Source organism: Chelonoidis abingdonii, chromosome 8 (assembly GCF_003597395.2).
Source record: "Chelonoidis abingdonii isolate Lonesome George chromosome 8, CheloAbing_2.0, whole genome shotgun sequence".
Taxonomy (NCBI): domain Eukaryota; kingdom Metazoa; phylum Chordata; order Testudines; family Testudinidae; genus Chelonoidis; species Chelonoidis abingdonii.
In genome coordinates, this window is record NC_133776.1 from 41,156,707 (window position 1) to 41,179,300 (window position 22,594).

At 41.4% G+C, this 22,594-nt stretch overlaps 1 protein-coding gene across 1 annotated transcript in view; it reads left to right on the top strand.

Annotated features, from left to right (window-relative positions):
* The first annotated feature begins 9,163 nt into the window (after positions 1 to 9,163).
* SPSB4 (splA/ryanodine receptor domain and SOCS box containing 4) overlaps positions 9,164 to 22,594 on the top strand; it is a 212,697-nt gene continuing 199,266 nt past the window's right edge. Inside the window, exon 1 of the mRNA XM_032771730.2 lies at positions 9,164 to 9,200. The gene's annotated coding sequence lies outside the window, so the exon portion shown is untranslated. The remainder of the gene's footprint in view (positions 9,201 to 22,594) is intronic.

Here is a 22,594-nt window from a genome sequence, read left to right on the forward strand (position 1 = left end):
TTTGGGAACCCCTGCTCTATTAGGGCACTAGTGAGGAGATGAGCATATTACAGTTGTTGGAGGGCTCTATTTAGCAGTAACAGGGTACGGAAGTGCAGTCAAACATTATTTTGTTTCTCTGATGAAACTGGCCCACTACCTGACTAACTTGTCACAATAATTGTCGTCCCTTAATTTTTTGGGGTGAGAAGATGATTTTCTTTTTTTTAATTGAAATTGAATGAGGCATCAGTTAGCCAAGGTTTGGACAAACAAATTTGTTAATGACTCGATCTAAGGCCACCGCGAGCACTTAGGCATGCTGTTCATATGCTTTGGTACCCTCGACGCAGGTAGGCCTGGACTGGTCCAACAGCTGCAGTAGAGGAGGAGATAGGTGGAAAACTGCAGGATCCCAAAATCCAGCTCTTGGGGTGCACAGTGGCAACAGCAGCAGCAAACCCTCAGGTCCAATCACACGCCAATGCGAACCACCTCCAGCCCAACGGACCATGGTGAAGTTAGCACAGCATCTGATCTCAGGGACGGGGCACCCGTGGAGCCATAGCAGCTCCTCCTGCCCTGTGCAGCTCTGCCCGGGGGAGAGACGCGCTCCCCAGCTAGGATGACCAGATCCAGATGTCCTGATTTTATAGGGCCAGTCCCGATATTTGGGGCTTTGTTTTATATAGGCACCAGGAGCCTATATAAGAAAAAGACCCCAAAATTGGGACTGTCCCTATAAAAGTGGGACATATGCTCACCCTACCCCAACCCCCTGTCCTGATTTTTTTTGCACATGCTGCTATCTGGCTATCCCCAGTGCAGTCCTGTGTGACCATTCCAATCCTGGCTGCCTGCGGAGGAAGTGAATTACTTTCACTTTCATTCATCAGCAGGCAGCCAGGGAGGGAAGGGGGGGGAGAGGGGTGTTCCGTGGGGGGAGGGAGAAAGATGGGATGGTCCATGGGGGAGGGGGGCAAAGAATGGATGCTATGGGGGATAACAAAGGATACTGCCAGAGCCACTGAGCTTCCCTCACCTCATGCTGGGGGAGACCCCAGCAGCCAACCCCCTCCCTCAGACTGTGTTTCATTCAGCTGTCTCTAGCACCCAGCAGTCCTGCCCTTACATGCGTCACTGCTTCCTGTCTGTCCGGGCTCCCAGCAGAGCGGTGCCCCCAGATCTAGTGGCGCCCTAGGTGGCTGCCTATGGCTAAGGACGGCCCTGTGGGGGGTCCCCAGTACTGCTTATCTGGGGCAGCTCCTGGGAAGCATCCGGAAGGTCCCTCTGGCTCCTAGGGTTGGGTTGGGTCAGGTCGGGTGGATGGGGTGGGGAGGCAGAGGGCTCTCTGCCTGCTGCCGGCGCTTGCAAGCCCCGCCCCTGCGGCTCTGATGGGCAGGAGGGAACCGGTGCAGCACAGACAGATCCCCTCTGCCTCTGTGCCTAGGGACTGCCAGCACTGCAGGCTCCTGACAGCGGGCGGGTGCACTGCCTGGAGCTGCCCCAGGAAGCACCATCACACCAGCCCTGGGATTTTGGCGGTGACTCATAGTGAGCGGTCCCTGATATTGGGACAAAGGGCATCCCAACCGATGTGTAGTTGGGATGCGGGACAAATATATTAAAATTGCGATAATATCGGGACGTCTGGTCACCTTACTGTACATACATGTAGTACATGACTGCTTTTGACACACAGAGCTTACAGAGCTTAAAAGACAAGACTTAACAGGTGCGTGAGACAAACAAGCAGGCAGTGGAAGAGGAGATGGGATAATAATATGGATGTGTGCAGTTCTTATCCTATTAGGAGGAATAATCACAGCTCATCACCTTATTGGCTGTTGTCAAGTTGCAGTTTTCTGCACGTATTATGACAGAGATGAATTTTGAGGAGATACATGAAGGGGAATATGGTGCTAGCTTTATGGATTTGGATTGGAAGTTTTTCCCATGAGTAAGAGGCAGCAGGGGGAAATAATATGCTGCTTTATATACACTATTGTAAAAGCTGTTCGCTGTCTCAGAAGTAGATTCATATTTTGATTAATGATTTGTATATGTGCCATTAAAAACAAGATTTCATCTGTATGTGCTGGAAAGAGAGCTAATGTTCTCTTAATGAATGACATTAATCAGAACCCACCATTTCTCTCCCCCAAGAAAGTAGTGTAGTACCGGTTATATATAATTCCAACTACATTTCATGGGATTGTACACTAAGTAAATGTCTTCTACCCAGCCTTGGTACACCATGTATGCTCACCTTTTCTCTGTCAAGAGCTGTCCTGTACAATACTTATTAAGTTTGCTCACAGTTGAAATGTATTGTGGAACAGATGTTCAACTGAAAGTGAGAGTGTTGGCATGGTTGAATACTATAATGCAGTGGTCCCCAACGCATCTTAATGTGCCCGTGTCCTGGACCCCGGGAGAGTACCTGTCGAAATGCCGCCAAATTTCAGCGGCATTTTGGCGGCGATACCTCTCGATGACGATGCTTGTCACCTACAAGTGATGTCATTGAGAGGCATCGCTCATGAATTTCGGCGGGGACGCCTCTCAATGATGCCGCTTGCCCGTTGACAAGCAACGTCATCGAGAGGCGTCCCCGCCGAAATGCCACCAAAATTAGGGAGCATTTCGGCAGGTGCTCCACAGCCGCAGTGGTCCTTCATCTGGTGCCCACCAGACGAAAAGGTTGGGGATCACTGCTATAATGGTAGTTGGGCTAATGCTTGGAGACTGATACTGTGTAAGGCATGAATCTTCCCTAATGTATATCTTTACTCTTTAGGGTTTGCATTGTGCAGAAATACATTTGAGCATCTTTTATGAGGATATTACATATACCATAGTAATGTAAAATGGATTCCATTAAAAACATAACGTTTGCCACTGGAGACATTATTTCTGTACAATATCCTAGTATAAGGATGGCAAGCTCCCTTGATACAGCAGTTACTGAAACTGAAGATTGATGGCCTGATAACTTAGAGGGGCTGAGCCCCCCCTTAATTTCAATAGTCTTTTTTCAATAGAATCATTGGAAACATACCACATAAATGCTAGTGGCTGTGCAGCACCACAGGCATTAGAATCACAGACTCATAGGACCGGAAGGGACCATTATTGTCGTCTAGTCCAGTCCCCTGCACTCAAGGTAGGACTAAGTATTATCTAGACCAGTGGTTCCCAAACTTTAACAACCTGTGAACTCCTTTCACTAAAATCTCAAGTCTCGCAAACCCCCTCCTAAAAATGAATATTTCTAGGGATTTTCTCCTTTAACTGAGTAAAAATTATAAAAGCAGTGATCTTGGAAATATAAAATTTGTTTTTATGACATGCTTATTTCACATTATTTATTATTTATCATTACAATATTTTTATTACATTATGAAAATGGCAACACTCTTCCAAGATCTCACTTTTGTAGCTTGTATCACTTTGAATAAGCGCTGTTATAAGACAAGGCTCCTGTGTTTCATCAAGGAGTATCAAATGTGAAACAGCATGAAGGTATTTAAGAAGCCAACTCAGAGTTCCTCATACACAAGCATTCAGGTCTTGAGCAGTCCAGGCAAACAATGCATGTTACAAAAAAGCTTAAACTTGTTCTTCATAATAATTTTAAAAACAATACTAGCTGCCTATTTATTTTAAAAACAGCAACAAAAAAAATCCACCTCCATTTCCATTTTTTATAAGGAGTTTTGAAGTTTAAATCTCCTCAGTGTTATAAATATGCTTGCTTTGATCTGCTTAGCTCTTGGAAGTCCAGGTGCTCTGGGCTGCTGGCCCCATGCTGCCTGGGGTCCCTAGGGACAGCTCTGTCCACCATTAGGGAATTTTTTCCTAAGAACCCCCTGTAACTTTTCGCAAACCCCAGTTTGGGAACCAATGATCTAGACTATCCCTGACAGGTGTTTGTCCAACCTGCTCTTAAAAATCCCGTGATGGAGATTCCACAACCTCCCTATGCACTTTATTCCAGTGCTTAACCACTCTGACAGGAAGCTTTTCCTAATGTCCAATCTAAACTGCCCTTGCTGCAATTTAAGCCCGTTGCTTCTTGCCCAAATAATATATTTATTTGGGCCAGGAAGTCAACATGCGCCACGATCAGAAAGGTGAACTGTCATGCATAAAAAAAAAGCTGGATGGTGTGTATTCAGTGACATAAAGGACATCCTCTAAGGAAAGATCAGCAAAACAACTTGTGCAAATCTTTTCAACTCGACCGTGCTTCGAGCGGTGTTATATGGCAATGAAACATGGTCGCTGACAAACATTGAAGAACATCAACTGTCTGTCACACAGAGGGCGATGGAACGAACATTGTTGGACACTTTACTCCGCGATCACATCCCCAACAAAATAATTAGGCAGCAGTCTGGAGTGCGAGACGTTGTTGAAAGCAGGCTCAGCAAAATGCGGTGGGAAGGACATGTGGCCCGACTTAGCGACAACAGATGGACTGCAGCTATATCTGAGTGGTAGCCGCGAGAACAGAAACGGCTAGGCAATTGGCCTCCAAACAGGTGAGATGATTTCCTAACAAGGAGATATGGACAAGCATGGTGAAGGATGGCCAGAGCGAGAGAAAATTGGAAGACATGTTGTGATTGGCTCAGTCTCAACTGATGAAGGATCAACAGTCTACGCTGGGGTAGGCAACCCATGGCATGTGTGCCGAAGACAGCACGCCACTGATTTTCAGTGGCACTCACACTGCCCGGGTCCTGGCCATGGGTCCAGGGGGCTCTGCATTATAATTTAATTTTAAATTAAGCTTCTTAAACACTTAAAAAACCTTTATTTGTTTTACATACATAACTAAACTATTGTTGTATTGTAGACTTATAGAAAGGGACCTTCTAAAAAGTTAAAATGTATTACTGGTGTGCAAAACCTTAAATTAGAGTGAATAAATGAAGGCTCAGCACACCACTTCTGAAAGGTTGCCAACCCCGGTCTATGCTTCTTGTCCTACCCTCAGAGGTTATGAAGAACAATTTTTCTCCCTCTTCCTTGCAGCAACCTTTCATGTACTTGAAAACTGTTATCATGTCCCTTCTCAGTCTTCTCTTAGTCTAAACAAACCCAATTTTTTCAATCTTCCCTCATAGGTGATGTTTTCTAGACCTTTAATCATTTTTGTTGCTCATCTCTGGACTTTCTCCCATTTGTCCACATTTTTCCTGAAATGTGGTGCCCAGACTTGGACACAATACTCCAGCTGAGGCCTAATCAGCATGGAGTAGAGCAGAAGAATTACTACTTGTGTCTTGCTTACAGTACTTCTGCTAATACATCCCAGAATGATGTTTGCTTTTTTTATAACAGAGTTACACTGTTGACTTATATTTAGCTTGTGATCCACTATGACCCACAGATCCCTTTCCGCAGTGCTCCTTCCTAGGCAGTTATTTCCCATTTTGTATGTGTGCAACTGATTGTTCCTCGCTAAGTGTAGTACTTTGCATTTGTCCTTATTGAATTTCATTCTATTTACTTCAGACAATTTCTCCAGTTTGTCCAGATCATTTTGAATTTTAATTCTATCCTCCCAGCTTGGTATTATCTGCAAACTTTATAAATGTACTCTCTATGCCATTATCTAAATCATTGTTGAAGATATTGAACAGAACCAGACTTAGAATTGATCCCTGCGGGACCCCACTCGTTATGCCCTAACAGCATGACTGCGAAGCACTGATAACTACTCTCTGGGAAAGATTTTCCAACCAGTTATGCACCCACCTTATGATAGCTCCATCTGGGTTGTATTTCTCTAGTTTGTTTATGAGAAGGTCATGCAAGACAGTATCAAAAGCTTTTCTAAAGTCAAGATATACCACAGCTACCGCTTCCCTCCCATCTGCAAGGCTTGTTACCCTGTCAAAGAAAGCTATCTGGTTGATTTGACACGATTTGTTCTTGACAAATCCATGCTGACTTTTATTTATCATCTTATTATCTTCTAGGTGTTTGCAAACTGATTGTTTAATCCATTGGTAGACTATAATCCAACTCTATTTGTATTTGTTTTCTTTTTAATCTCTGCAAAAATCATAATTGGCTAGTCTGCTTGGCCCTAAATTTTCAAAAGGCAGCCCTCTGTACTATATTCAAAGCACCAGACCCACTTCCACTTAGTTCTGCACACAGGCTTTTAAAGATTTTGGTGACAGAGTATCAGTAAAACCACTGGAAGACATTACATACTGTCTTTCTCAGCCTAACAGGGCCTAATTTTGGGTATCTGTTTCCACATTTAGACATTAAAATATGTAGACTGACTTTCAGAGGTGCTGAATTTTAGTGGGGAGCTGCAGCCTCTCAGTGCTTCTGAAAATCAATCTATTAAAGTACCTATATATAAATATAGATTCCTAACTTCAGACGTTCAAGTTTAAGATTTGAATCTAGGATTCTAGTATGTCACTCTCTGTATGTCTTTGTCGGCCATGTCCAAGAAAGGTGTTTGCCTCCTATTCCCTCTCCTTCCCTTCTTAATCTATCCCAGTGCCCCTTAGTTCTAGAAGTGAATTGTTTCTGCAGTTCAATATTCTTCTGTTGGAAAGAGCATATTTTCTTTGTAGTCCATATCTGGTAGTGCAGTGCAGACCCAACTGTTGCCCACTTAGAGGTTTCAGAACTAAAGGCTTTGCTCATAGTTAAAGTTACAGCTAATTCATCTATGTTATTAATGAAAAGAATACTGATTCACATTTAATAAAAGCTGTCACCGCTTTAACCAGAGGTGATTAATCTAAAACATGGATGTTTCTCCACTGTGATGAACACTGGCAGCGTGTTGATCAGAACCCTAGTCTTAATTCTTTGTAGCCTCATCCCCACAGTGTTTTGCAAATTTAAGAATGTATTAAAAAAATTTAATTCATATCTAATCTCTACTTTGATATTTATAAATAAAATATAAAAGAATGGTTAAAATTGGAAATCAAATCTCAATGGAAAGATATATAAAGACTCATTTCAGCCTCTTAATGGCTCATTTTAAGTCTCAGCCCACAGTTCAGCTTCCTGCTCCCTTCTGCTTGCAGTGGTGAGGAGGAGATAAGTGAAGGTGTGTTCTTTATGGGCCATTTCTATGGTCACATTTGTGCATGATCATATGAAGATGTTATGCTGTTGAAGCAGATTCAGTTTTCAGGCTTGACTCTTAAGGATGGTATTTTTAATTTGTTTATTATTTTAACATTCAGTTTTGACCCCAAGATTAAAAGAGAGTGTTCTGTAGAAATATGACCAACAAGTGGCTTGCATAAAATGTCATTTGCCTCTTCGATCAACACCTCTTGGAAGCAAATGGTTCTTTGCTATACAAATAGAATAGCTGTGTCTTAATTTACTGAACTCTGTTAACTTTGCAGATACAGTTCAGATTGAATCGTAGGACAATGAACATCATTGCATTATCCAAATGCATGAAAACTCACTGTCTCAAGACAACTCTTTTAAGGAGGGCAGAGAGTTGTGAATTAACTTTTATTGGCAGAGGTTTTGTCTACGTGGAACTGGGCTTCCTAGTGTAATCTAAGGGGTAAGTTTAAACCAATATAGTTATTAAACCCTCATGTGGACACTTATTCTAGTATGAGTGACTTTTTAAGTTCAGCTAATATTGCTTGGAAGGGAGGTTTAGTTAAACTGCTAAAAAGCTGCTCTTATGCCGCAATAAGGGTCCATGAGTGAATTGTACCTGCACAACTCTATCGGTATAACTGGGAAAGCTTTCCTTTGCAGAGAAGCCTATAGTTTAGGTCTGTAACTTACACAACATTTATTCAAATTAAGCCCATCTTATACTTTTCTGGTATGATCATAAACATATCAATCCCTCCCTTGAAAGAAAACTAGCATCAACATTGATCAACAAATACTGTGTGTGTGTGTGTGTGTGTGTGTGTGTGTGTGTGAGAGAGAGAGAGAGAGAGAGAGGACACTGCCGTTATTCAGGTATTTTAGTTCCAGTTCTTGAATATAAAGTTTTAGATCTTGTATCATTTAAAAAAATTAGTTACACAAAAGTCTCCTATTAAGTTCAAATGCAGCCCAAGCAGCTAACCAACTCCACCCTCCACCCCTCTGTTTTTAACCTGTCTGACCTATATTGTGATTTTTGGTTGGAGAGGGTAAGGGGGAAAGAGAGAAATCTATGAAGCCAGATCTTTAAGCTAGAATTTTTTAAAGCAGCCTGAGGAGAGTGAAGTGGCCAAGTCCAACTCCAGCCACAGATTTTAAAATATTATTTGCCACTAATTCTTTTTCATACAATTAACCAGTAAATTTTCACAATTGACTTCAATATGATCAGGGATTTGGATGGGTGTCTAAATTTATTCTACTCAAAAACTTGCACTAGTTTAATTAAACCAGTTTAAAATGGGTTATATTGGTTAAGCTTGTCCCTGCGGAGCTTAAGATTTGTATTTGATTATTGTTTTACATACCCCTCATTTTTAACATGCCTCATTGTTTATTTGCATTTTTATGTTTTATAGAAATTTTATCACTTAGCAAAGAGTGATTTATTTTTTATTTATTTATTTATTTTTACATTGCATGCAATATTGCTTTCTTTTCAAAATGCAGGGAGGTGGTTTTATGCTTCCAACCATAATGTTAAACTGTAACATTAAACACAGGCCTTAGTGTAAAATGAATCAAAGCAAGGTTGTTTCTGTTAAGACTGATATTTAACTGAAGTTACTAACACTTGATAGATAGTTTAAGGCAGAAAGTCCAATGTTGACTGACTTTAAAAAAAAAATAATTGGCTGATTTAAATTTAAATTATATTGTTCAACAATGTTATGTAATTGGATGGGAAAGCAGGAAAGTCCTTTTATTAGAGAATTCTTTGTAGATGATAGCCTTGAAAGCCACAGTGGTTGATGCTAATTACCATATTTTGTTTAAACTTCCATCTAAATGAAAGGATCATTCAATTCAGAAGCTGCAGTCATACAAAAACCACAAGTGCAGTTGAATTGCTGCTGCCAAGCAGATGGGGCTTTGATCAGAATAAGTTATTTGCAGCTTTATTGTCTGGCTGCCAGGGTGGGGTTTGTATTGAATCATCTCCTTTTTGAAGAAGGGGAAGGGGAGAAACAGGTCTCACTGATCAGTGATACATTTTTATTTTTTGCAGATGAAAATCCTCAACTGAAAAGACAAACTGCAAGGTACTTATTTTAAAAATGTCTTGTGATATCAGACTACTTTGATACATGTGATGCTTTTAGTCAGAGAATAGCTACTGTGTTTATTTTTATCCAATGGTAGTTTGTAGGGGATGGGGAACTGGATTATTTTAAGTTGAGTTGAAACATCTGATTTCTCTCCCTCCCACCAAATTCAACTTTATCTTATACTAGAGGAAAGGAGGAAAGCCTGCACAAGACCCATTGCTCCTGCTGTGATGTATCCCATACTTCTTGCTGACAGAGTTGAAAGCTTAGCAGCTTCACATATCCGAAATATTTTCTGCTTATACTGGGAGGTGCAAACAGTGTTGTAAACTAGTCAGTTGACAAAGATGGGTGGGAAACAGAATGGGAAAGAAGAACGTTTTCTGCTTGTGGCTTTCCGAGGATTCACAGGCTATCTTTGACAGTATAACTTTACTAATACAGCACCCAACATTCAAAACAGAAAGAAAAAAGTACTGGGAACTCAATCTGGGAGGAATAAATTCAAAGAAGAAATGAGTGCTGCAGAATTAAGTCTTACCTCAATCAGATAGGCTTATTCTGCAGTGCTCATTTCTATTTTGGCTTTATCCCTCTCATACTGAATTCCCAATATATTTTTCTTCCTATTTTGAACCCTGGGTGCTGTATTAGTAAGGCTACATGGTCAGAGATACCCTGTGCATCCTCAGAAAGCCAAATGTAATGTTCTTTAATTTTAAATAGTGTTTTTCTGAACTTTGTATTTCAGACTCTTCCTCCCCAACCTTGTTCCCCCTCATTGTAATGCAAGTGTAACTTTAAAAGAGAAATTCAAAAACTATTACTGTGATCCTGCTGGGGAAAAGGTGCTCTTGTGAACTCTGCCTTATTTTGAGTACTGCAACTACAGTAACTGTCTAGATTCAGCAATGGAACATTGTGAAATAAAGAGAATCTCTATCCACCCCCAACCCCGCCAAACCAAAACATCACCTACTGTAATTTGTTCTGACATGCATTTTTTAAAACAATATTTGACTTACTCAGTTGCCTTTCCTTACCCCTCACTTTTCCATCCCACTTCACATATTGACAACTCAAGGAAGAGCTAAAAGGAAGTTGTATTTCTGAAACGTAGCCTACATTTGGTATTAAAGAAATAATCCCATTATATGAATAATCCTACCAACTTCAATGGACACACTGATTAATAAAGTATTTAGGATTTGGCCCTAACTATACACTTGCATCTTGATCATAGTTTACCTGATAATTGTAATGTACAACCTCAGTCTGTAATTTTAACTTTTCTGTCCCATTGATATGATTGTAGGTGGCTTTTCTAAATTCGGAACAAGTGAAGTGGATAAATGGTTTGTGAGCACTTTTAAATTGTGATGATTTAATTCTTATCTAAAAAATGTCTCCAGACAGTGGGCTCACTGCTATGGTTGCATTTAGTTTCAGTTTCACCATCCTGTTGTTTTTTTTCTTTCCTACCTTCTTTACACTTTATCTCTGTCCCTGCCTCCCTTTCTATTTTATCTGTTTTCTCTTTCTTTTGTGTGATCCCTGCTGGGGAAGATCACAATAGTGTTTTACATATAAAAGGGTTACAGATTAAACTATCATCCTAGTCTTTATACCAAACTTTTGTGCTAAGAACAAGCATGTGAATTTCAAGCTGAAAGCAGGAGTTTAAAGTGAGTATTTTTAACCCAGCTACTGCTATAGCCGCATAGTAGCAATCCTACGAGAGCAAATTCTTTGTTATAAGAAAATTAAGTGCTTCTGCTAAGAATGATGATTGTGTAGAATGTTTTTTATAGGTTAAAGAAAGGTGAACAAAATGTTATGTTTTGGTAGGCTTGTTCTACCGTAGTCTTGAATTATGGCAGAAGATCCCTTATCTCTATAAAATTTTCCATTATGCTTGAGTAATAACCTTATTCCAGGCTAAAAGGGGCCAGTCCATGGCTAGTTTTGGTTGCAATGGTAACATTCTTAACTACTGGGACTTTTCTGATTTGACACTGCCAGTTCTGCATGATGAATTATGCACCACAGATTCATGATGTACAGCATTTTTTTTATTGAAAGTGAACTAAGATCTGTGAACACAGAAAACTCACTGTTAGATTTGAATGGTTGTCTGAAGTCAAGTAGGTTGCAGAAAAAAAATCTAAACCTGAATCAAATTCGTTCTGAAAGACATGGTTTGTCTGTATCAATAACAGAGGAGAAGCAGAATCTTTGTTGTTGTTTTTTTAATTAAATTTGTAAAAATTCTGTGTTTTGTAAGCTTTGGATTCTGCCAGAGTGCAAGATATCCTAGGGGTGGACCATGATGGTAGTTTTTTTTGCATTGTGTTAGGAGAGTTCTGATTTCTTCCTGGACGAGAAAGTGGTCTAACCAGGATGTAGGGCATGCTTCTTGATCTGCTGTTTATACTCAGCTCGAAGTTAGGATATTGCCAGCTGAATGCAAGAGGTATGGAGGTTACTTATTTTGGATAGAGAGGTTTTGGGCTATGGTATCACAGGCATCATCTGCAGGTGTTGAATTGTCCCAGGACGACAAGCCTGATTCTCCATTCACTTCCATTGGTATACATCACGAGTAATCACATTGAAATCACCTGGAGTGAAACCAGAATGAGTGAGAGGAAAATCAGGCCTGTTGAATTTTGTGAACTTTCTCACCATGCCAGGCAGGACCACTTGGAAACTTTTGTTGATTTATAGATTATCAGGATGTCCAGATTAGTTTTGTCACTAGATTTGCAGGTTAAGTGTATGCACTCAAAGAATCCTTGACAAAAATTTTAAGACCATAAATTTCACAGTTTTGACTCTTCAAATGAGGACTAAGCCTTTTTCAGTCTGTTTAATTGTTTAAGAGTTCTGCCCTCAGGCTCATGGAGGTGTGTACATCTCTCACTGAATCTGGTAGATGCTGCACACATGATGAGTGTTGTGCTTGTATCTGAGGGCAAAAATTGTCACATAATGTCTTGGTGAGACTCTGAATGGAACTATCTGGTTAAGCAGTTAAGGAATTAACAGGCAGGTGAAGGAAGAGGTGACAAAGATCATGCTGAGTCTGGTTGAACTCAGGACCAGAATACAATTGAAAGATCACTAGTTGTATCTTCTGTCAACTTTTTAGCATCTTCTTTGTTTAACTGTGATCCTTCGTAGCTCAAATAAGGTGAAACAGATGTAGGAAAAGCATCACTATACAATGTGCCAAACTGCTAAGAGGATTCATCGGGTACCCAGTTATCACCAGGTCATGCTTTGCTCACTCTGGACATGGTTAAGTGGCTCTTAGGAGCTGGTCTACACTTGGGGGGGAGATCAATCTAAGATATGCAACTTCAGCTACGTGAATAGCGTAGCTGAAGTCGAAGTATCTTAGATCGAGTTACCTACCGTCCTCACGGCGCAGGAACGACGTCTGCGGCTCCCCCTGTCGACTCCGCTACCGCCATTCGCATTGGTGGAGTTCCGGAGTCGACAGGAGCGTGTTCGGGGATTGATATATTGCACCTAGATGAGACGTGATATATCGATCCCCGAGAAATCGATTGCTACCCGCTGATATGGCCGGTAGTGAAGACGTACCCTTAGTTATCCTATACCGTTTTTGTTTGTTGTTTATTTGATTTCCTAATGTATAAAATAAAGGGGTTTTGTTTAAAAGTTCTATTTTTAAATGTGTTTCTTTGGTTTGGAATCTTTCAAGAAGTTTCAGTCACGGTTACCAGAATGACCTTGTTGCACACAACCATTCCTAGGAACAGGAAGTTAGCTTATATACGTTGCCAGTTGTACTGCTAACCTGATGGTTTACAAATCACAAAATCAGTGTTTGGAACTTATGCCAGGGGAAAGGGGGGGCAGTGGAGGGAGCACAGCCAAATTTAGGCTCATGTGTAAAAAATCTAAAGCTGTCAACAGTTGGGACGAAGACTTCCCAAATTGTGAAATGTGGATTACAGTCATTTGGCATGCCTAGAAGTTCAATGATGTGAACTAAAACAGTAGCTGAATGACTTTACCATATTTTGGAAGTTCATTTAAGCATTTTAAAGATTTCAGGTATTGACTGAAGAATATTCCTGAGAAGCTGAAAATACTATTTTATTTTTCAGCTTTTTATTTGATGAGTTACTGTAAAAACAATTAAGGATTACTAAAACAGAAAGCTCTTTGGGTCAGGGACTTCCATTCTTTCATATCTATAAAGCAGCTAGCATGCCTTTGAATGCAATCTAAGTAATATGGATGGAATAACTAATTTTACCAAATTTAGAACACTCTCAAACATCATGGACTCTAGATAAAACCATGCTTGAATAGTTATACTTCCTAAACTAGGTTTGTAGATTTCTTTTGTTAATTTCTTTTGTGATCAACCAGTCGATTGTGTGGACAAGTGAATGTATATTAGTTTGAGTAGAAAATAAGATGCTTAACTCTGAGATAGGTTTATTCAAATTAAAATAGTCTTCTAGCATGTGAGGGATAACGCTGATATATGGTGGTTATTTAATGGAGTGTCCTGTGAAAAAGTATGCTTGATTATAAAGAGCTGTGTATTAATCTACAGCTGCCGGCAATTACATTCTTCATTGATTTTGAAGAGTAAGCCAACACCAAATGCTGGCCTGTTTAGTTGGTCTGTCTTGCTGGGAATAACTGAGTGTAGGCTCGGAGTTGTTTAGCCTGGCAAAACCGCAATCAAGACCAGGAGAGATGTGGGTCTCCACTGAAGAGAGGTGACAGCTATGGATCTGGAGGGGAACTTGGAGGGGATGCCCTTGCTGGACTATGGAGGGGGAATACAGGTGCAGTTGCCCTGAACTATGACAATGATCTTTTAGATTAATATAGTCAAAGTCTGAAGGACATGTAATTATGGGATTTTGCAGAGAGTACCTTATGTAGGTCATACACTTCAGGTTTATATACAAATTTAAAATCTGAGTGCCCATAGCCCAACCAATGCATCCTTGCTATGTACTATTAGTATCAATGATGAATTTTTTTAAATACTACTGTAGTTATTTCCCACAGAGTCCTTCTCAGTAGCATTAAAGGTGAGGTGCATGTAGACGTTTAGAATTAATTGCATTTATGGCATGTTTTCAGTGAGAAATAGTTTAGGTAGAACAAAAATGTCCTACTCTGATTCCAATTTTTAATCTGCTGCTTATGAGACTAATTTTAATATTGCAGTGTAATAAAAGGTAAATGATAAAAGTCTTTGGTCTAAATGCACTTATAACCTATCATTTCAGAAAAATGGCTTTAGGATACTGAACAGTCTGATAGGCTGGTTACCTTTTGCTCTGCTGCAGAGAAAATCTTCAATGGTTCAGACATGGAACGGATAATCCATGCATAGCTCTCCCCCTTCCTGAAAGTAAGTGGGTGTCATCTACCTCCGTTTCACCACTTTGCCACCCCTAGACCCCATGGAGGGACCTCTGCAAGGTCAAAGATCTGCACATGGGAAGAAGGCAGCCAGCCATGGGAAAAGAGGCAGCAGGGAGGGCAGATAAAACAGGTACGCAATCTCCCCACTCAGACAACCAGCTAGAATCCAATGAATGGTTAATTCAGCTGAAATTGCCCTGACTGTTCTGTAAAGCTCCTCCATGCTGTACACAACTTCTCGAGTGGGGGCTCCAAGGGCAGCAAGTGACAGAGGGATCCCTGCATATGTAGTCCCATTACTGCCATGCTTCAAGTGAGTCAGAGAAGTAACAAGGAAGACTTGCAGCCAGTGCAGGGGAACAAAGACTGACCTAGAGCCACTAGAGTGGAGCACTGCAAATGGCTTGCATTTGCCCAATATATCTGAGTTAATTTGCTCTGTAGAGAGAATTTAAGTATATACCAGCTAATTTTAAAAACCAAAGTCCTTATTCAGGACTAGATCAGCCCCTTTTGTGGAAGAACTTGCAGGAGAGGCCTGGGGGACAGAATAGAAGGAGACCCTTACAAAAGCTTCCTTCGGATCATTCTGTTGGGGTTGCAGTTCCCCTATAATCAGGGTAATCGTCTTTGGTTTATTGCACTGGATATAGGCAGTGCTTAATTTGTGCCAGAGCTCGCTAGGGTTAAGTCCCGGCATCTCTAGGCTTGGCAGTTCATAGCCCCGGCACCTCTGGGTTTGCCACTTCAGTTATGAAAGTAAAAAAAATTGCTTGAGGCCTAGCACCTCTTTGATTTGAAATTAAGCACTGGCTCTTTGTTCCCCTGCACTGGCTGCAAGTCTTCTTTGTTACTTGTCTGGCTCACTTGAAGCATGGCAGTAATGGGACCACACATGCAGGGATCCCTCTGTCACTTGCTGCCCTTGGAGCCCCCACTCGAGAAGTTGTGTACAGCATGGAGGAGCTTTACAGAACAGTCAGGGCAATTTCAGTTGAATTAACCATTCATTGGATTCTAGCTGGTTGCCTGAGTGGGGAGATTGCGTACCTGTTTTATCTGCCCTCCCTGCTGCCTCTTTTCCCATGGCTGGCTGCCTTCTTCCCAGTGCACAGATCTTTGACCTTGCAGAGGTCCCTACATGGTGTTGAGGGATGGTGAAGTGGTGCAGTGGGGGTAAATGACACCCACTTATTTGCGGGAAGGAGGACAGCCGTGCATGGATTATCCCTTCCATGTCTGAACCACAGTGGAAAAACCTGGTTTCCAGGATTTACCATTTGAATTTTAACTTACTGAAGACTTTTATACTTCTTCCCTCAAATTATTAGATGATGTTGTAATCACTTCTTCACTTTAGTTAGCTAACATAACTGGCAGCTTTATTACTTTTTTTAAAGCAGTTAATAAAATTTTAATTTCTGCTCAGATTTGCAACTCTCTTGTCTGTTCAATATTTTTTCTAACAAGGTATTTCTAAGTCTAAATATTTGTAATTAGAGCACACTTAGACTGTCCACCTTTTAATTTGAAAAGGGCTTAAGTGTCTTTTTATTTCAGTGTTATTCTGGTAACAATTACATGACCAGAATTTTGATTTTGATTTTTTTTTATTTTTTAGGTTTCCATATCAGAACTACCATCTTCCAAATGACAAAGTTATGGTTGTCAACAGCATGAATTAGCGTTATAACAGAAATCAATCTTTCCTTTCTCTGGTTCCCGATAGCCTTGAGAATGATTTTTGCTAAATTATAACAAAATATGGCTCAGAGGTCGGCAACCTTTTGGTAGTGGTGTGCCAAGTCTTCAGTTATTCACTCTGATTTAAGGTTTCCCATGCCACTAATACATTTTAACATTTTTAGAAGGTGTCTTTCTATAAGTCTATAATATATAACTAAAATATTGTTGTATGTAAAGTAAAAAGGTTTTTAAGGTTTAAGAAGCTTCATTTAAAATTAAATTAAAATGCAGAGCCCCCTGGACTGGTGGCCTGGCCCTGGGCAGTGTGAGTGCCACTGAAAATCAGCTTGTGGTGCTGCCTTCGGCACCCGTGCCATAGGTTGCCTACCCTGATATAGCTAGTAAAAATGTGTCGCTCACCTGGCTAGATTGGTTGCATGTCATTGTCAGCATAACTAGTGAGAACTCAAAAAGTTTTGTTTCCTCTCAACTCTCATATTAAAAAATAGAATATAGCAAATTTAAGCTCCACATTAAAGGGAACTAACATTTTAATTATCAATTCCTTAATCGTGGAGGGTGCACAGAAGCAAAATCTGAGTTTAAGAACATAACAAAGAAGTATAATTAAATAGAAAAAGAAACACCCCCCCCCCCATATACCTAGGCGGCGGGTTATATGGGCTCGAGGTGCCTGGGCTCCAGGAATATTTGGAGCTGGGTCTCTCCCCTGGCCCTGCCTGGATTGAGCCCGGGCCCCGGCCCTGGCCCCGCGGATCCCCCCACCGCCCCGCCCCACCCCACCGTGTCCCTGCCTGGATCGGGTCCCGGCCCGGCCCCCCGCGGGTCTCCCACCACCGCCCCGCCCCGCTGCATCCCTGCCTGGAGTGGGTCCCGGCCTCCGCCTTCCACCTCTCCCCCTGTGTCCCATCTCCGCCGCGTCCTTTGCCTGCTCGCGCTGCCAGAGATCGGCCCCAGCAGAACTGCTGCCCCAGGGTCCTAGCGCCTGCCATCCACTAATGGCAAGGCAGGCTGCCCTTACCCTGCCCTAGCCCTGAGCCTCCTCCAACGCCCCAAACCCTCATCCCCTGCACCTTGATGCTCATCCCCAGCCACAGCCCTCATGCCCCCGCACCCTGATCCAGAGCCCTCATCCCCCCGCACCCTGAGCCCCTGCCCCAGCTCTGAGCCCCCCTCCGCATCATGAACCCCTCATCCTCAGCCCCAAACCTCATTCCCCTGCAGTCTGATCCTCTGCCCCAGCGTGCACCACCTCCCCCTTCCTACACACCCCACCCCCAGCCGAGCCTGCCCCAAACTCCGGTTCAAAGCCTGCACCCCCACCCCCTCCCCAGCCAGAGCTTGCACCCAGCACCCAAACTTCCTCCCAGAGCGTGCACCCCTCACCCCTTCCTACACCCCCACACCAGCCCAGAGCCTGCACCCAAGCTCCATCCCAAAGCCTGCAGCCCTCACCCCCTCCTGCACACCCACCCCGTGCCCCAGCCCGGAGCCTGCACCCAGCACCCAAACTCCTTCCCAAAGCCTGCACCCTTCCTGCACCGTAATCCCCAGCTCAGGACCTGCACCCCAGATCTCCCCCTGAAACCCTGCCCAGCGCCTTAGGCAGGTGGAGGCAGAGTTTGAGGGGCAGAGTTGGGGGAGCAGAGTTGGGGGGGGGCGCGTTCTGAGCACCACCAAAATTTTTACAAACTTGCCTCCCATGCTCTCATGGTATAATTCCCCACTGTGAACCTTAGCGTCCAAAAGATGGGGTACCAGCATGAATTCCTTTAAGCTCAATTGCCAGCTTAGTACTTGTAGCGCTGCCACCAACCAGGAATTCCAGTGCCTGGTACACTCTGGTCCCCCAAAACATTGCCCGGGGAACCCCAAGACCCAGATTCTCTGGATCTTAACACAAGGAAAGTAAACCCTTTCCCCACCGTTGCCTCTCCCAGGCTTCCCTTCCCTGGGTTACCCTGGAAGATTATTGTGATTCAAACTCCTTGAATCACAAAACAGAGAGGACAATTCACCTTCCTCCTCCTTCTCTCTCCCCCCTCCAGACTCTCCCTGAGAGAGAAAGTAATCCTAACAGAGAGAAATTAACCTTTTCTCTCCCCTTCCCTCCTTTCTCCCCACCAATTCCCTGGTGAATCCAGACCCAGTCCTCTGGGGTCTCACCGGAATAAAAAACAATCAAGTTCTTAAACAAGAAAAGCTTTTAATTAAAGAGAGAAAAACAGTAAAATTATCTTTGTAAATTTAAGATGGATTAGGTACAGGGTTTTTCAGCTATAGACACTGGGAATACCTTCCCAGCCTAAATATACAAGTACAAATTAAAATCCTTTTAGCAAATACACAATTGAACTCCTTCCAGCCAAATGCACATTTGCAAATAAAGAAAACAAACATAAGCCTAACTTGCCTTATCTACCTAGTACTCACTATTTTAAACTTATAAGAGCCTGGATTGGAGAGAAACCTGGCTGCACGTCTGGTCACTCTCAGAACCCAGAGAGAACAACAACCAAATTCTAACAACATACACAGAAACTTCCCTCTGTCAAGATTGAAAGTATCCTTGTCCCCTGATTGGTCCTCTGGTCAGGTGACAGCCAGGCTTACTGAACTTGTTAACCATTTACAGTCAAAAGAGATATAAAGTACTTCTGTTCTATTAACTTCTACTATCTGTTTATGACACATGCCCATATATGAACAATGTAAATTGCAAGATAAACTACCAGTAACAACTTATATGAATAATTCCTATGAACAGTATTTAGCTACTAATACCAATATAGCCATCATACAGGAATACACACAGGAGTAAAAGAAAAAATTCTCACAAAGATCATCGTGTAAAAGAGAGACAAGAAAGGGCCCAAGCGTGCAATTTTTGCTCCATTTACAGTGGGACTAGTTCAGTGAATAAGGATCATGTGATCAAGGCAGGCAAGAGTGGATCTCAAAATAAAATCAGATCCTGTTTCTCACTCGTATTGATTTCAGTGAGATTACTCCTGTGGGCAAAAGGAGCAGAGCAGGATTTGGCTCATAACATATAAAAATAAAAACTAACGTAAATGTCTGCAATAGTCTGAAAACTTACTTTACTTCAAAGATGGTGACATATGCTTGTTGGCAGCATTCTATCTGGCAAAATTTCCTGAACATATATATTTTACTGCATATTGAACTACATGTTCACCAACAAGATCTGTATGCAATGTTGATAAAATATGGCAAAAATATCATACAGGTAAACTACAGCTAAAGAAATGGAAACAATATTTCATTGGTTAAAACAATCTCAATTAGTCAAATATAGAGTGTTTCATACTTACGAAATCCACCGTTTACTATATGCTCTAGGAGAACTCTATTAATAAGGCAAGAATATATGTGATCCATAGGCAACTCATAAGCTGAATTAATATAATGGAGAAAATATCTACTTAGGCTCTTGAGAAATCTTCGTGGATTTGGAGTTGAAGTGTATTCAGCCTGCAGTTCACTGTAAATCATAAATTTAGATTTTTGTGTGTGCCTCCTTCAGATCTGCTACTTTCACTTTTGTGTGCTCATTGAATCCTTACTATACATACAGAATCTCTTTGCGCAGAGACTCATTTCTTTCTGTGTGCAAAGGAAGATTAATGTTTTTCTGATATCTAGATTTTGGTATTTAAATAATCATATTTGGTTACTTTTAGGCAAAGCGTTAGTGATATGCTTTAATTGGGCACTGTGAATGAAATCCATTTTTCCCAGCATGAAACTAGCGATCAGGTTTTATGCAGGTAAAGTGCTATGATGATTAGGGAAGCAAACAGAGTGTTCCACCTGGGGCTAGGATGAGAAACCACAGCACAACCTTGCTAGCTCACAGAAATGCTGACTGGCCACCTTGGAATTTAAGTATAAAATATTCAGGGAGAAAACATTTTGGGAAGTGATGGAGAAGTTGGTGGCCAAGGCATCCAAGAGGGAAATCTCAGCCCTGTTTGAGACATGCAGAAAAGAATTATGTAGGCCTTGCACAACAGCCAGACAATCCTTTTGTGGCTTCAAATTCTCTTGATGTCATAAAAGAGAATCTAACTGCCAGAGGATTTTGGCAGTGAAATAAGGCAAAATGTCTAGAACAATCTTCTTGAACAGAACATTCTCCGAGAACAATGCATGACTTCCTAGACCTATGTCTGACAGTGAAATTAAAATGGACTTTGGGGGAAGCATACGAGATGTTGGACAAGTGCGGCCTTGAAAAAGTAGGTGCTGGAGAGTCCATGAAGCCAATTACACCATTTGGAGATTGGAGCCATGACATGTAAAAAGAAGAGATTATACTAAGGTTTACTTAATATTGCTTTAAATTCCCCGTCACCAAAGTTTATTTTAAACCTACAAGATCAAGTGGTCCAAATCTTTGAATCATGAAATCTGTCTGGGACCTCAAATAATTAAATTTAAATTAAACTCACCATTAGATAATTTAACTATATTCATATTGTTATCTTCATAAAAACTCCTGCTGAATAAATTCCATTGTTGAACATGCTTTTGTTGTTTTAGTTTTTCTGCAGTGACCTGCTACTCTCAACTTCAGAATTTTGAGTGTGGCTCTGGCAAGCTGTAATTTATAGCTTTGCAACAATGGTTTTACAACAAGCTCTGCTAAGTGGGAGTTTCTTGCCTAACAAAATTTTAAAAGATCCTGTCCAGGTTGACTGCTTCGTACTGATCTAAGGAACTAGAGTTAAAAGCTTTTATGAAGTGTGTAGAAGCTGCAGCAGTCAATTGTTTGGAAGGGACATCAGAGCTGTGTTCTAAGTATCTTTCTATACATTTAATATTTAAAAGCTAGATAACTTGGTCTATTAAATTTGAAGAAATAGAATTTTATTAATGATATTTAGAGATATTATTTGTATTAAATCATAAATTAGAAAGCATTTATTCACCAACATGAAAGCTGTCCTACAACATACTAATGAACTTTGCCTTTGAATCTAGCTCTGATGCATATTAATAATTTTATAGTTTAATGATATAGCTGTTGATTTAGAATTTAATTAGATTACAGTTATGAAGTTTCTTTAGCAGCCGCATTTCTGATTCCCAGCTCAGCTGTTAGAGAAGCCTACAGAAAAAGGACAAAGCATCTTTAAAATAGTTGCATTCTGCTTCATATTATAATGTGCTAAAAGTCCTTTATGTCAAAGAGGATTTCATACTGGTTGAAAGGGTTGAACATTCCCTGTGTGGCACAGGAGTGGAAGATTCAATAGGCAAAGCCTATTCTCACCAAATTGATTGGAGGTGGGGAAGCTGACCTAGATAGTAATGGATTCTATTTGTTTCCAGATCATCCTTTTAAATAGTATTTAAGATGAGACTGTGACTGACTCAGACATGGTGGGGGAGGGGTATGTGCATGAGTGCCAGGATCTTTTCACCTTCTCTTTGAGCAGAGACCGCCATCTCCTGTTACCTGCTGCCTCCTACGGTCTTCTCAAGTGTTAGCTATCCCAAATGGAAGTAGAGAGGGCAGAAGCCAGGACCTTCATGCCATCATCTCTCTTCGACCCAGCAAGTATTGCTGAGTAGTTTTATTAACTAACATGATGTTCAATACGACTTTGAAGTTGGTGTAGACAGGGATCATCCTGTTAACTTTAGGCCAGCTGGTCAAAGGTAATCCATGCAAGTTCCCGTTAACTGGGATTTATCTGTGACCAGCTGATACCATTTTACACATAATAGTCTCTGGCTTCAAAAAGATGCTTATTATCATATTAGTTAACACAGTGATGCATGGTCATAATTTCCTAGAGAAGACAAGCTTCTAATGAATAGTGCATTGGGTGAACCATTTGGATCTAGGAGTCATAGTGCTTCTCAGTCTTGTTTTTAAGAAGGACCTGAAGGTAAAGGAGGTGAGGTAACTGCTTTTGCCGGGGGTGGGCCATTGCCTCTCTAGTTTTTGAGGCCAGAATGCACCTTACTTCACCTAAATTGGTTTGGGGTCTCTGCCCTTGCATGCTAATGCAATCCATTGAGTTTCAAAGGGACTCTGAGGAAAAATACTATTGCTCATTTTTCAGTGTTAGGCCAGGTCTACACTGCGACTTTAAATCGGTTTAATGGCCGATATACCGATTTAACGCTGTACCCGTTCACACGACGTCGTCATTAATATCGAGTTAAACGGCTCCTTAAATCGATTTCGGAACTCCTCCCAGACGAGAGGAGTAGCGCTA